Source organism: Triticum aestivum, chromosome 1B (genome assembly GCF_018294505.1).
Source record: "Triticum aestivum cultivar Chinese Spring chromosome 1B, IWGSC CS RefSeq v2.1, whole genome shotgun sequence".
In the NCBI taxonomy this organism is placed as follows: domain Eukaryota; kingdom Viridiplantae; phylum Streptophyta; class Magnoliopsida; order Poales; family Poaceae; genus Triticum; species Triticum aestivum.
The window spans coordinates 626,630,825-626,644,438 of record NC_057795.1 but is presented as its reverse complement, the minus strand read 5'-3'; the positions used below and the strand labels follow the sequence as shown (position 1 = coordinate 626,644,438).

The 13,614-nt window shown below is 43.5% G+C and overlaps 1 long non-coding RNA gene and 1 pseudogene across 1 annotated transcript in view; one reads left to right on the top strand and one right to left on the bottom strand.

Moving 5' to 3' along the window:
- Positions 1–1,262, top strand: part of LOC123080785 (adoMet-dependent rRNA methyltransferase spb1-like) — a 2,344-nt pseudogene extending 1,082 nt beyond the window's left edge.
- An 8,142-nt stretch (positions 1,263–9,404) lies between these two features.
- The window catches only part of LOC123097391 (uncharacterized), a 7,198-nt gene continuing 2,988 nt past the window's right edge, over positions 9,405–13,614 (bottom strand). The window contains exons 2-3 of the long non-coding RNA XR_006447158.1: positions 9,952–10,073; positions 9,405–9,853 (exon numbers count right to left, since the gene is read on the bottom strand). This is a non-coding gene — a long non-coding RNA (uncharacterized lncRNA). The remainder of the gene's footprint in view (positions 9,854–9,951; positions 10,074–13,614) is intronic.

Here is a 13,614-nt window from a genome sequence, read left to right as displayed (position 1 = left end):
TTCAGCAGACCATTGAGTCAAGTTAGTTTAGTAAGGCATGAATGAGTAACTAGGCATTATGTGAGATCCGAGCATTTATGTGCTGAAAACAGATAACAAGTCCGATGTAGTTACTAAACCATGTGAACAATCAAGGCATTTGTCTAATAGTACATTTGCTCCGTCAGTTCCTTTCCTCATTTTTCCACTGCTTTTCATATAATTGTGTCACTGGCATAATGAGGAAGACAATTGGTGTCCGATCTATTTGATGACAAATTGCTCCTACTCATTCTAAATGTCAAAATCGGCAGCATATATGTTTTTTTGGAAAGATTCATCTTACAGCAGTGTTCTCCTTGTTATATAATCTACGTGATATAGACAGTAGTAGGTTTGCTTTTTGTGAGATTCCCTCATGATTTTATCAAATTTGGCATTAGATTGAAATATGATGAACAAATGAAGAGCCATTGGTCCGTGTTTCTCCAAGTGCCGCAACCGACCACGATGGCAGGTAGTACAACATTGAGATCAATGATGCACCATACTAGCGAGATAGTTGGATGGAATCGCTAGAATCAACGGTGCTGCACTCCTTTCAAGAGAACCCAGGAACCAGTATACCGATAGGAATTGTTCTCGACGTTACCATGTCATTCCTAGGCAATTAAAACAACAAACACAAGAGGACGCAATAAAAGGGTAGAAGCATGGATCTATTGATGCAAACTATGTTGACAGAAGAAACAAATATGGAAATGGCTACATATAAGTCGCCTGACTTTTATATTTGGGTCAGTGGACCGTTTCAGACCGTTGGATGAAGATCCTACGGTGCCTAACCCTTCTTCTTCCTCACCTCTTCCTCGGCAGACCGCCGCACGGGCCGCTGGCCCCCCACCACCCACGGCCGGTGGCACTCCCACGACCGCCTCGCCACCCTGCCCTCCCCTGAACCACCACCCACCGCCAGTCTTCCGTAGCCCCGGCCATCCCTCTAGCCCCTCCTCCACGTCGAGTTTTTTCTCCGACGAAGCACCACCACCGCCGTCCTTCCTGAACCCTAAGATAGATAATAGGGGTGATGACGGTGAGCCCCTTCCTTCTCTTTCCTCCCCTCCGGCCTTCCTCAGGCTAATTTCTTCGGTAATTTCAAAATCGACTGATCCATTAGCTAAAGTCAGTCGATTGACGTTTAGCTAATGTGAACATATATATACTGCTTAGGAAGCATGGATATATGGAAGGATCAATTTTATGACATGCTTTATGATGTTTAGGGGTGAATTGAAAATTAAGGATAACTGGGTAAATAGTCTGAAACACGGGATGCTGTCAAATATAATGGCAAAAGATGAATATGAATTAACAAAATAGAAGTACATCATGCAAGCAGGGCATTACAATTAGTACCTGATTTGGCAAAATAGATGTGCCCCATAGGTAATGTGAAAAATTGACTGGAATCTTGAGCAACATATATGATAAATGTAGGAAGTACGAGGGCATTGTTTAAATTACAGTGACAATGAAAATGAAAAGAAGAAAGTCTCTATGGTGGCAAATAATTTAGACCGAAGAAGCACATAGTATACCTCAGAAGCATGAAAATTGTGTTATCTCAACATTACTAATCTTAAATGGACACAAATTTGAAATGGAAATTCACAACTATGGCCGCCAACATGTGGCTGCATATTTGTGTGATCTACATACTAATTACATTGAAATTCATTGATGATTTTGAAACATTATTATTGTTAGGTGGAAGCATGAAATTCTTAAATATGAAACAAACTTTTTTTGCCACCAACTCAAGATACATATTTTTGGAATCTCTGTATACAGGAAGCAATGAAAGAACATTTTCCTGAACATTCACCATATTCATTGGAAGCACAAAAGAGTGACACCTCTGAAATAGTTCGAGGACCTAGGATTCACTTCACTCATATGAAACCACTAGGTACGATTTATGTGCATATAGCTATGGGTGATCGAATTATGTAATAACTTCATCAACAGATGAATGACCTGACATATGAATTCTAGGCGGGCAATGAACGTTAATCACAATCAATAATTGGCTGCTGGATGAATTAGAAACAATATTGCATTGCAAAAATAATGGGCTCATAGCGCAGTGGTGGTGGCGCTGTGCTTTCACCTAGCCGACCTGAGTTTCAACCCCTCTTAGGTCCAACTATGTGTCTCACATTCTCTCTTTAAATAATGTCGTGGGGTTCCTCCACCGTTGGTATAATTTGGAGGATGGGGTGCCCGGGCTGCTTGACGAAGGAGGAATACGCGAGGGAAGGTGGGCTGGCCGGTGAGCTGGCTGTGCTGCTAGACGAAGAGAGGAGAGAAGGAGGAGCAGGGCGGAGCCGGGTGGAAAGAGGATCCATTGAGGCAAGGCGAGCGAGCTAGGTGCGCTCAAGGTGGAGGAAGAGCTCCACACGTACATATGGACGTTGCGGGAGTCAGCTCCCTGCTGATTGATTTCTTTATTATTTCCTTATTTCCAAAAGAAGGACGACTCTCGAGCGTTGGGTTTCAATTAGATTGAAAGTGCGTTATATCGACTAGAGGGCGGTGAATAGCAAATTTTTATGAATTCTTCACTGAGGAATTTGCTGGTGAGGAAATTCCTTAGCGAATAACTACTTGCAGCGGAATAAGTACTCAGAAGTAAACATAACAGAACACTAGCATAGTCATGATGAAATAAAGACAAGCACAGAGTACAGAAAGCGTAAACACAGGATAAAGTCAGACGGACTGAAGAAATTGAACTGAGGAAATTGAGAAAGTCTTCAGTCAAAAGTCTTTAAACAGATATGAACAGGCACACAACAACTGAAATGAGGAAATGAAAGAGTTGAGAAAATAGAACCAGTAAGCTTGGTGAAGACAATGATTTGGTAGACCAGTTCCAACTGATGTCTCAGTTGTACGTCTGGTTGGAGCGGCTAGGTATTTAAACCTGAGGACAGACAGTCCTGGACACACAATCCTCACCCGTATTCTCTTTGATCTAAGGTCACACAGACCTCTCCCAATCACTCGTGGTAAGTCTTCAGGTGACTTTCAAACCTTCGCAGACTCGGTCACTCGGCGATCCACAATTCCTCTTGGATGCTCTAGACCATGACGCCTAACCGCCTGGAAGAAACACAGTCTTCAAAGGTAACAAGCGTCGGATCCACGCAGGATCAATCTCTTCAGTGATGCTCAATCACTTTGGGTTTGAAGGTGTTTGGATTTGGGTTTTCCTCACTTGATGATTTTTGCTCAAAGTCCTTGGAGGATGGGATGCTCTCAAATGACAAATGTCAGTTTCTCTCGGAGCAGCCAACCAGCTAGTGGTTGTAGGGGGCGACTATTTATAGCCTAGGGAACAGCCCGACATGATAAGACATAAATGCGCTTCAATGATATGACTGTTAGGTGGGAAGATATTTTGGGACAGCTGGCGCATAGCACAGCAACGGTCGGAAATTTGACTCTCAAATTCCTTAGGGCTATCATGTTCCTCACCGTGTAGGCAATCCGCACTGGCGAATTACTAACTCCTCAGTCAGAACAAATTCCTCAGAGACCAGAAGAACTTCGTCTCTGTCACTGAAGAACTTGATTGAATTGTATGAGATTTCCAATGGCTTCACTCGAAGGGATTGGTTGGTGTAGGATTTTGAGTTGAGCATCACATGGAAATTTTTTCTTAGTATTTCCTCGACCCCCTTTAACAGTACGGTGTTTCCTATGACTCAAGAAAGAGAAAATGAAACTACAAAAATAAAAGTCTTCACGCTTCATGTTCCTCGAATGATTTCCAAGTCTTCAAGGTCACACCAATTTCTTCACTTTCAAAGTCTTCAAAAAGTCTTCAGAAGTCCAAAGTCTTCAGTTAAAGAACTTCATTTTTAGGGGTCGACTTTCTCTGTAATTATCAAACTCCTCATAGACTTATAGACCCGTGTACACTCACAAACGCATCAGTCCCTTAGCCTATTAGTCTTCAATACACCAAAATCACTAAGGGGCACTAGATGCACTTACAATTTCCCCCTTTTTGGTGATTGATGACAACATAGGTTAAGTTTTCAATGGGGATAAACATATGAAGTGTAAATACTGATATCGAGGAATTTGATTGCAAGATATAGAAGAACTCCCCCTGAAGATGTGCATAGTGAGGAATTTGCTTTTGAAGCAATGCACACTTGAAGAGTATAATCATGGAGATCTCCCCTATATCTTGTAATTCATACACGCATTTGACATATAATATGAAGAATTTGAAATGCATGATGAAATATGGTGACTTATGTAATTCAACATGCATGCATTGACATTAATGAGGAATAAGCATGCAGAAGAACTCCGCAAAAGTATCAGGCCACCATAGAGTTTAAGTTTACAACTCGATCCAGCAAAGTCATCAAAAGAACGAGAGTTGTAACTTAGCAAAAAAACGCCCATATAGGATAGACCCGCTTGAAGACTAACTCAAATTTCTCCCCCTTTGTCATCGAATGACCAAAATGGTTGAAAATGAGGACTAACGCCCCTGAAGAATATCATGATGATGGAGGAGCACCAGCGTTGTTGGGGTCGTGTGTCATTGTAGGGCATGCCGCAGTGTCGTCCAAGTCTTCATACTCGTCTGTGTCGCGTGATGAAGAAAATGAACTGGCTACCAAGGAAGGAACCTTGACTCTCTTGAATTTCTTTGGTGGAGGAGCAGACCAGTCAAAATCTTCTTTGAAACCCATTTGCTTCAGATCTTCTTCACCATACAGATGTGACAGAATAGCCCAGGTGCGATCGAAGACTTCATGGAGGTAGTAATGGTTTTTCTTCACTGCATTATGTGTAGCAGTCATGTTGTGAAGAATAGAACCAAACTGACGCTTAACCCATTTGTGGTTTCGATCCACCTCCTGGTGAAGACTAAGAAGTAGTTCATAGTCAGTCATCACACGAGGAGCAGTGGCTTGAGGATTTGGCTTGGATGCATTGGCAGTAGAATCATGAGTGGCAGAGTCATCATTGGTGGAATAAGATACAGCTTTGCGAAACTGACCATCCAATGGACGAATGCTTTCATCAATAACAGCTGGTGCCTTGCCCTTCTCATCAGCTGAGGAATATGTCCGCTTGAGGACTTCAATCGGGGGCAAGTAGCTGAGGTGATTCTGAAAATCAGCTTTGTAGTTGAGTAAAGACCTTGTTCTGAGGAATCTCATAATCCAAGGGGCATAAGGCTTCAGCTCAAACGGAGAAAGTGCAACATTTGCAAGAGTCCTCATGAAGAAATCATGATAATTGACAGGGACGCCATGCATGATGTTAAATAGCAGATTCTTCATGATGCCAACAATTTCCTCATCAGATGAGTCATGGCCTTTGATAGGACTCAAATCTTCGTCAGAATGCGATAGACGGTTCTTGGCACATACATCAATTCCTTCACGAGGAATTTGGTCCTTGGGGCTTGAACGGGCTTCAGAGGCTTCATCGGCACTTGCATGTAATGAGCAGTTAGTTCAGGTCCTTGGTACAGACAACGAGCACCTTCAGGTGGAGGACTGATTGGCAGGGCATGAAGTAATTCAGAGGCCGGTGCCTTATAATGAGTGTTTTCGGTCATCCAGTCCAACACCCAAGTGTTGATATCATCAGCATCACCTATGACGTGCAGCGTTGCGTAGAACTGAAGAATAAGCTCTTCATTCTAATCAACAATGTTAGAGCAAAAGTTGAGCAGTCCTGCATCATGAAGCACACTGAGGACTTGAGAGAAGCAAGGCATTGATTCCATATCCACGTGAGGAATATACTCGTGGTCGAAGACTTTGTCTTTGTTGAAAAGCAGTGAAGAATAGAAGTTGGCCTGGCCGGCAATCCAAAAGCGCTTCCTTCTAAGACGAGCAGAGTCATAAGGATTGAATTCAGTGAAGAAAACATGCTCGCCGAAGAAGTCATCAGCCTTGAATTTTTGCTTATTTGAGAAGGGATCCTTTGGCTTGGGCTGAGGAGTATCAGTCCATTGCATCACCACCTCAGGAATCGCAATCTCAAGATCCACAGGCTGAGGAATTTCAGGTTCTTCTTCAGCTGCAGCCTGGGTCTTCAGTTCTTCATTAACATTTTCATCAGCACTAGTGGCTGGAATTTCTTCATGGACATATGGGGTTGCATGAGGTTCTTCAGATCCCATTTGTACTTCAATAGCAACAGGGGACTGAGGAATTGCTTGAAGTGGAGTGAACATTGGAGAGTTGGGGTGTTGACATTCCCAAAAGTCATCATTCAGCACTGGTGTGGTACAACCAATGTCCACATCCTCATCTTCCATTTCTTCAATGCCGGCCTCTTTAGCAGTGAACTGAGGCATAGGCGAGGAGACAACTGGTGTTAAAGGGATTGCATCCACTTCAATTTCTTCATCCAACTGCTCTGAAGAAGCAGCAGAAGGATTCTCTTCATTGGATTCACTTGGAATCACATAATCTTCACCAAAAGGAACAAGGTCCTTTGATGGCATGAATGAGACAGGAACGACATCAATTGGGTTGTCAATTGAGCTTGTTAGAGGCTTCATCTTCTTCGGAGCTGAAGAATCTGATGAAGTTGATGCCTTCTTTTTCTTCACAGTTGCACGCTCTGCAGCCTTGGTCTTCTTTACATCTGCTGCAGATGGAAGGATCGGAGTTGGTGTAGGCGCAGGAGCAGCAGAGGAATTTGGTTCATTTTCTTCAGGCACAACTGATGCAGTTGTCCTGACTTCTTCATTTTCTTCAGGCGCACCACTAGTGGATGCCCTGGTAATTTCTTCAGCGGCTGGAATGCAGTCATCAGCCCTGGTGCTTTAATTTTCTTCAGCAACCTGATTATCATCAGCGGTGCTGGCATGTTCTTCAGTAGGCTGTGCAGATGCATCAGCCTGAGGATTTTTTTGTTGCGTTGGGGCTGCAACATTTGAAGTGAATTTATCAGTAATCTTCACAAATCTAACTTTGGCTCCAAGCCAGTCAGCGTAGTAGCGATCAAATTCATCACTCAGTTGCTTGATCTCAGCTTGTAAGGCAACGAGTTGTTCAGGGGAAAGAGTGAGGACATTGTCCTTTAGGTAGTGTTGCTTCTTGTACTGCGCTTTCTTCACTCTTCTTCCTTCTTCAAATTTTCATTTTTCTTCTTCAATGAAGACAGTCAAAACATGACTTTGACCAGGAGTGAGGTTCATCTCTGGTAAAGGTGTGTTTGGGTCCTTGTGCCATAGATCAATAAAATCTAGGATCAACTTCGGATCGAGTAGCATTTGCACATTGCTGCCTTTGCCTCTAGCGGCCCTGGCCTGCCTGTCTCTGATGATTTCGGCAAGTTCTTCATCATCAGCCTCATCATCATCAGATGGCACTTGAAAGGCGACCTGCTTCTTGTGAGGACTTGGTCGAGAGCCTCGTCCAGCAGTGGCCTTTTTCTTCAGCAGAGAGGGGCCAGTTGAGGAATATGGTGCAGCTGAGGAACTCGCATACGCTCCTGAGGCAATTGAGATGTCTGTAGTCCTTTGGCACGTGGCGAGATGCACAGGTGCAGAGGATTCAGTTGGAGTGAAAAACTGTACGCCCGAGGAGATCAGACGAACGTGCCCCTGGCCCTTCTCATTCGCTTGACATGTGTCACCCATGTACTGAGGGGTGGCGATCGTGTGAGATCGTGGGTGAATAGAAAGTATTATCGTGGGATGCGAAACTGTTTGAGCGGCTAAGCCGAAAATTTAGATAAGATAAGTTAAGAGTTCCATTTGCAATTTCTTCAGCTGACAAGGACACACTGAAGATTTTGAACGAGTTTCAAATAGAACACACATGAAGAATTTGTGAACAGACTGGGTTGAGTTTAGCATAGAGGGGGAAGGGTCCGATCACATTCACTTAGCAGAAAAAATCAACTTGAAAAATTAGCAATAAATGAATGCTGTAGAGGACATAAACTTATATATATATATATATATATATGTATATATATATATATATATATATGACAAATTTTATCTACAAGCAGTGGTAGTTACCTCCTACTTATTTGACTGCCACGTGTCTCCTAAGTTTATGCAAGCCAGATGGGTTAGCGGATCGGAAAGGATCCATTAGCACTCAACTAACTAGATTTTCCAATTAAGTAATTAAATAATTCACTGTTCGTAACGACCTATAACAACCTGCTACCTTCCTGCCTACATGCATACGCATCACGCTGAATGGATAAGTGCATCCTACATGCACTCCATATTCCCTGGAAAAGGCACGGCGACCTACATACTACATACTACATTCTTCAAAAGAAATAATTCACGTTATACAAATTCTATACACGTACCCTTATATGGAAACGAGTTAGTATGCACATTTTCCAATAAGAATCAGAAGTATGCATTTTTTTCTGGATGACACATATTTTAATCTCTAATAAACATTCTATGGAGCATGTGTCTGGGCGCACCACTTATAAAAGGTAGAACGCTCATAAGAAGGGAGGTATTCCCTTAACAAGGGAGACAATTTTCAGGGTATTTTTGCACAGACTGCTCTATGGGGTATATATACATAAAACATGTAGTATGGAGTATATAAAAAAATAGTATGGAGTATATAGAAAAATAGTGTGGCATATACAAAAGATAGTATGGAGTGTGTAGTATACTCTATAGGGAATGGAGTATCTTTGAGTAGAATTTCCTCCTAATGGTATTATACGTACTATATACTCCAAAATAATCAAAGAATATATACTCCAGATTCGTGTAGAGTATGGAGTATATTATGTCCTACACAGTAGATGGAGGCATGCCATGTAAAGGGTGTACTAACCGGCATGAGTATCAAGAGAAGGAGTATGCCAATGGAATTAAACAAGACTATTTAACTATATATTAGTATATGTGGGTGATTTCCATCTAATTTCTCAAGCACCTGATGGTGGATGCACATGTAGTATGTAGTACGTTCCTAGCAAAAAAAGTAGTATGTAGTATGTAGAGTGAAAGAAAAGAGTATTAAAGGAAGAAAAGAGTGTGACAAAAGGTAGTATGAAGTATAATATTCTTTGAAGAATAGTATGGAGTCTAATAGGCAAGGTAGTACTCCCTCTGTAAATAAATATAAGATCGTTTAGATCACTAGGGAGTACGTTTTATGTTGTATGGTGTATGTCAGTATATGCTTACAGAGAACATGACCAATTATATACTTCAAAAAGCATTCAGTGGTAAATGTAAAATATGCTGACGTGAGAGAGTATGGATTGCTTTACTTTTGCTTTAGACTATGTCGAATATAATATTTTTTGAAAGAGAGTATGAAGTATATGCACACTATACTGAAATAGTATATGGAGAGAATATTGTTGCTAATAGAGTTTGTTTATATTCAAGCTGGTGCGTTCGGTAATACATGATCGTGATACATACATGATGCATCCATTATGTCATCCATTCATTGCAGGAAACAACATGCACATCTTGAGCGGACGCCAAAGTATATTCGTCCTCATCCAGAAGTTCTCCAAGGTCAGCAGGCTCCCACCATACTGCCGACGGTGGACAGTACATGGCCATTACATACTCCACTAGATCTGGCTGTTCTACAACAATTAGATTTCAATCTCTAGATCCACGTGTCTTGCTGCAATGGCAGTCTTCTCCACATTCAGAGGAACAGGTTGGCCTTCATGGCTTGGTTTTAAAAACGGGTCTTTAAAAAAAATGGGTCTAACGAAGGGAAGTTGTATTCATATGTAGGTCAGGTCGCCTAGGGAAATCCGATCGGCGCTTTCCACCGGGGCATCGTCGAGCAGCATGAACAACCTGGGAGCCCACAAAATCTCAGGATAAAATCAACAAATTACGTATATCAGAAAACTAAATTAGCACACGTAATGTGAGATCAAAGAACATAGTATTACATGTATAGATAACAACATGGATCGATCCAAACCATCATCATGATGAGTTCCCATCCAGGCGGCGCCTCTACGGTGGCGGCGTCCGAGCGGCCGATTGCATGGTTTGTTCGTGCGTGACTGATCTGTGCATGACAACAGTTTGTGAGAGACAATAAGATAGGGGCTGGTACGGTGATGATGGTGGTGTTGCGTCGTGACACCCCAAAAATTTGACCTTGTTTTATTGAATAATTTTTTTGCCAGGAATTAAAACTTTGGATATCTGAGCTCCTTTTTGATTTAAATCATTTCTTTCCCTGTTTTGATGAGTTTTTCCCAAAGAGAAATTACTTTTCAAGTGTGTTATTGGACTTGTTAAACCTCTCAAGAAAAACTTTCCTTTTATCAGTGTAACTAATTAACTAATTTAATTGCTTGATCTTTACTTTCTTGAAAATGGGTTTTCAAGGTTAAATGACCATATTTGAACTACAACCATTTGAAAGATTCACTTAAAATTTTCACAAAAATTTGGAGATGTCATGTGATGTTTTTAAATCACTATTATGCAAAAATATATTTCATTCATGAAATATTTTGAGCCCTACACTCAATTCTTCTTCTCTGGTCCAGAGTGCATTTTGCACTACAACCCATTTAAATATTTCTTTCAGGCCTCCACCAAAATTATGGGATATTGGTAATGGCCTAAGATTCCACTTTGTGCAAAAATACAGGGTTGTTCTTTGAAAATATTGAGTGAATCAACCTCATTTCCATTCTGGACCAACTTGATGATTTGTACAGCAACCACCATTTTAGTTGCTCCTATATCCATGATTATTTCTCCTACTTGTAGTCCCCCATGTTAAACCCTTAAGTCCAGGAGCATGCACCTTTTGGATCATTTTTGGTTCATGAAATAATGCTATTTACTTCCTGTCCAGAATTGAAGTTTTGTTAAACTTACTCTAGCAAGTTTCTGCTTTTGGCCAACTAACCTCACCACCCTCTTGTACATCTAAAGAGACCACCATCTGGAGTTTTTTACCACTCCAAGACTTGTCTAAGTGCCCATGGCATTTTGTCAAACACCTGGAGTGCATGACCAGTTTTGACATGAGTTGTGGCATTGCACTGTGAACTTGCACCTCGGATCAAACTAGCATGTCCACTAGACTCCCCGTTACTCCTAACCTGGGTCTGTTAATTACCAGCCTCGACCGCGACCTCTACCATGCTCTGGCATTACGTCGAGCACGTCCCGTGCACGCCCAGAGCGCGAGCAGAGTGTGCGTTTGGCACGCACGCGCACCGAGCCAACACGCTGGCCCCCACGGTTTTGGCCCACACTACAGAGCCTCGCCACGCACTCCCTTTCTCACCACTACGCGCCAAGCCGCCCCTCGCCACGCCCGGCAAGCCAAGAGCTAGCCGCCGCCGCCGCCCGACAGCCTCTGCCCATGTCGGCGCCGCCAAAGCCACCTCCGCTCGCCAGCTCGCCCCTGAAGCAGTGCCCACTCGTCCGCTAGCTCCTGCCGTCATCCCCAGCCACGCCACGTTGCCCTGCAAGCTACAGGGAGGCGTTTCGCCGGAGAGCTTATCCGGACGCCACGGAACCGACCTCGACGAGCTATAAAAGGAGGCCCCCCGAGCCTCCCCGAGCACACAGGAAGCCTTAGAATGCACCCCTAGTCCTCCCATGACAGCCAATCGACCCGGGGGAGGTCTTCTTCCCCACCTCCGGCAACTGCAGCCGCCACCACTGCCCCGGCCAATTCGGCACCACCAGGGCCTCCCATTCTCCGTTCTCTCCACCAAGAGCCCCCTCATCCTTCCGTAAACCATTCCCACTACTCGATTTTGATCGAGGACCACCGTAGCCCCAAAACCACTCTGCTCCCGAAGCTCTCCGTCCGCCGCAAAGCTCACCGCCGACGACCCCGTCCACTCCCGAGGCCGTAACACCCACCGGCGGGACCGCCTCGACCCCCTGAACCCGTGGATGACTTCGGTTTCTCGAACGGAACAGCCAATCGCCGGCGGCGATAGCCGGAGTCCCGCCTCCGCTCGAGACAGAGAAAGAGGAGGGAGAAGACTGGTCAAACCTGACCAGTGGGCCCTCTGGACCCACTATCAGCGACCCCGTGTCTGTCCACGTGGTTAAGTGGAGGCGTAAAGCCCCAAGTACGCCTCCTCTGCACCGAAAGCGTATTTCTATCTGAAACGTTTTCTTTTTCTGTTTTATTTTAAATAACAGATTTTGACCACAACATTGACTGGCTATAACTTTTTAAATATAACTCCAAATGAGTTGATTCTTTTTTCCACCTTCCTCAAATTTGGTCTAGTTTATTTTAAGATTTATTTGAAAAAATTTCAAACAACTTTTTTGTACTGTTTTTGAAATGTGTGTTAATTCAAATATATTTTTAAATAGGATTTTGGGGAGAGAGAAGAAGCTTTCAAAAGTTTTGGAGAGCACCCCACCCCTCCACAACATTGAAGGCAAGCATTCTGAATCCCGGCATAATATTTTTGGTGTGATCGTGGATACATTTATAACACCACCGCATTTCGAAGGACTCGTTATTTCATGTGGTATGATCATATGCATGAGTGCATAGTAGTGATTTCCAGGCTGTTGGAAATGAACACACTTGTGATAATATTCACCCTCATGTGCCTTGCATGCATACCGGCAGGAGCCCGGGAAAACCTCAGCCTTGGGTAGGCATGAGTTTGTCGCCGGTCTCCGTCGGGACGGTTATGTCTAGTATGGCATGGTAAAGTGATATGAGCAGTGACCCTGTTGGTTGAACTATATTCGTTATACTAATCATGCAGGGAATACTTAAACCTCCTGAGTCGACCGTAGATCGAGTCTTGTGCCAGTAACCCCCATACTTGTTTCGTGCTACCACTCGTCTCTACAGCAAGTAGAGTACGGTTCAGTAAGTTGTCAACCTCTTTCTAGCACACACCGTACAGAGAGGCCATGGTGGAAGGTACCGGTTGTAGCTGGTAGGCAAGCCACCTGGTCCGGGGGCATGGGTGTTTCCGGTTGGGACCGAGAGGGGAGGCCACCCCTTAGAGCGCGCGATATAAATTTGATCCCATGCTACGCGAGGTTGTAGCCTCCCCACTTAGAGTTGCTTAACAGGTGTCGTGAGTGATTCCAGACACGTGTGAGTTAAGCTGGTGTGTGCAAGTTAGGTGTGTTTTCAACAAAAAGACCGTAGACGGAATTAGTCCCGATGGACTAAAGAAATCCGTTACTCGTGGGTAAAGAGTACACCCTCTGCAGAGAATAAATCTATTCGAATAGCCGTGTCCATGGTTAAGGATTACAGTCTGGGATGGGTCAGGTGTCGGTCTTAGTGTCGGTCTTCGGAGGTGAAACGGTTAACCAGAAATGGGATTACTACTCGTGACTTGTGATAACTATGATTATTATTATTGTTGACTAACCCGTGATATTATTGTTATTATCGAGTATCTCTGGGATGGTTCTACCTCCGGGATATTCACTATGGTTGTTTATTTTTAAAGCCCTTTATGTGGTGTCGCTCAGATGCCCGACTGTGGCATTTCTTTTAAAGCCCTTTATGTGGTGTCGCTCAGACGCCCGACTGTGGCATTTCTTTTAAAGCCCTTTATGTGGTGTCGCTCAGACGCCCGACT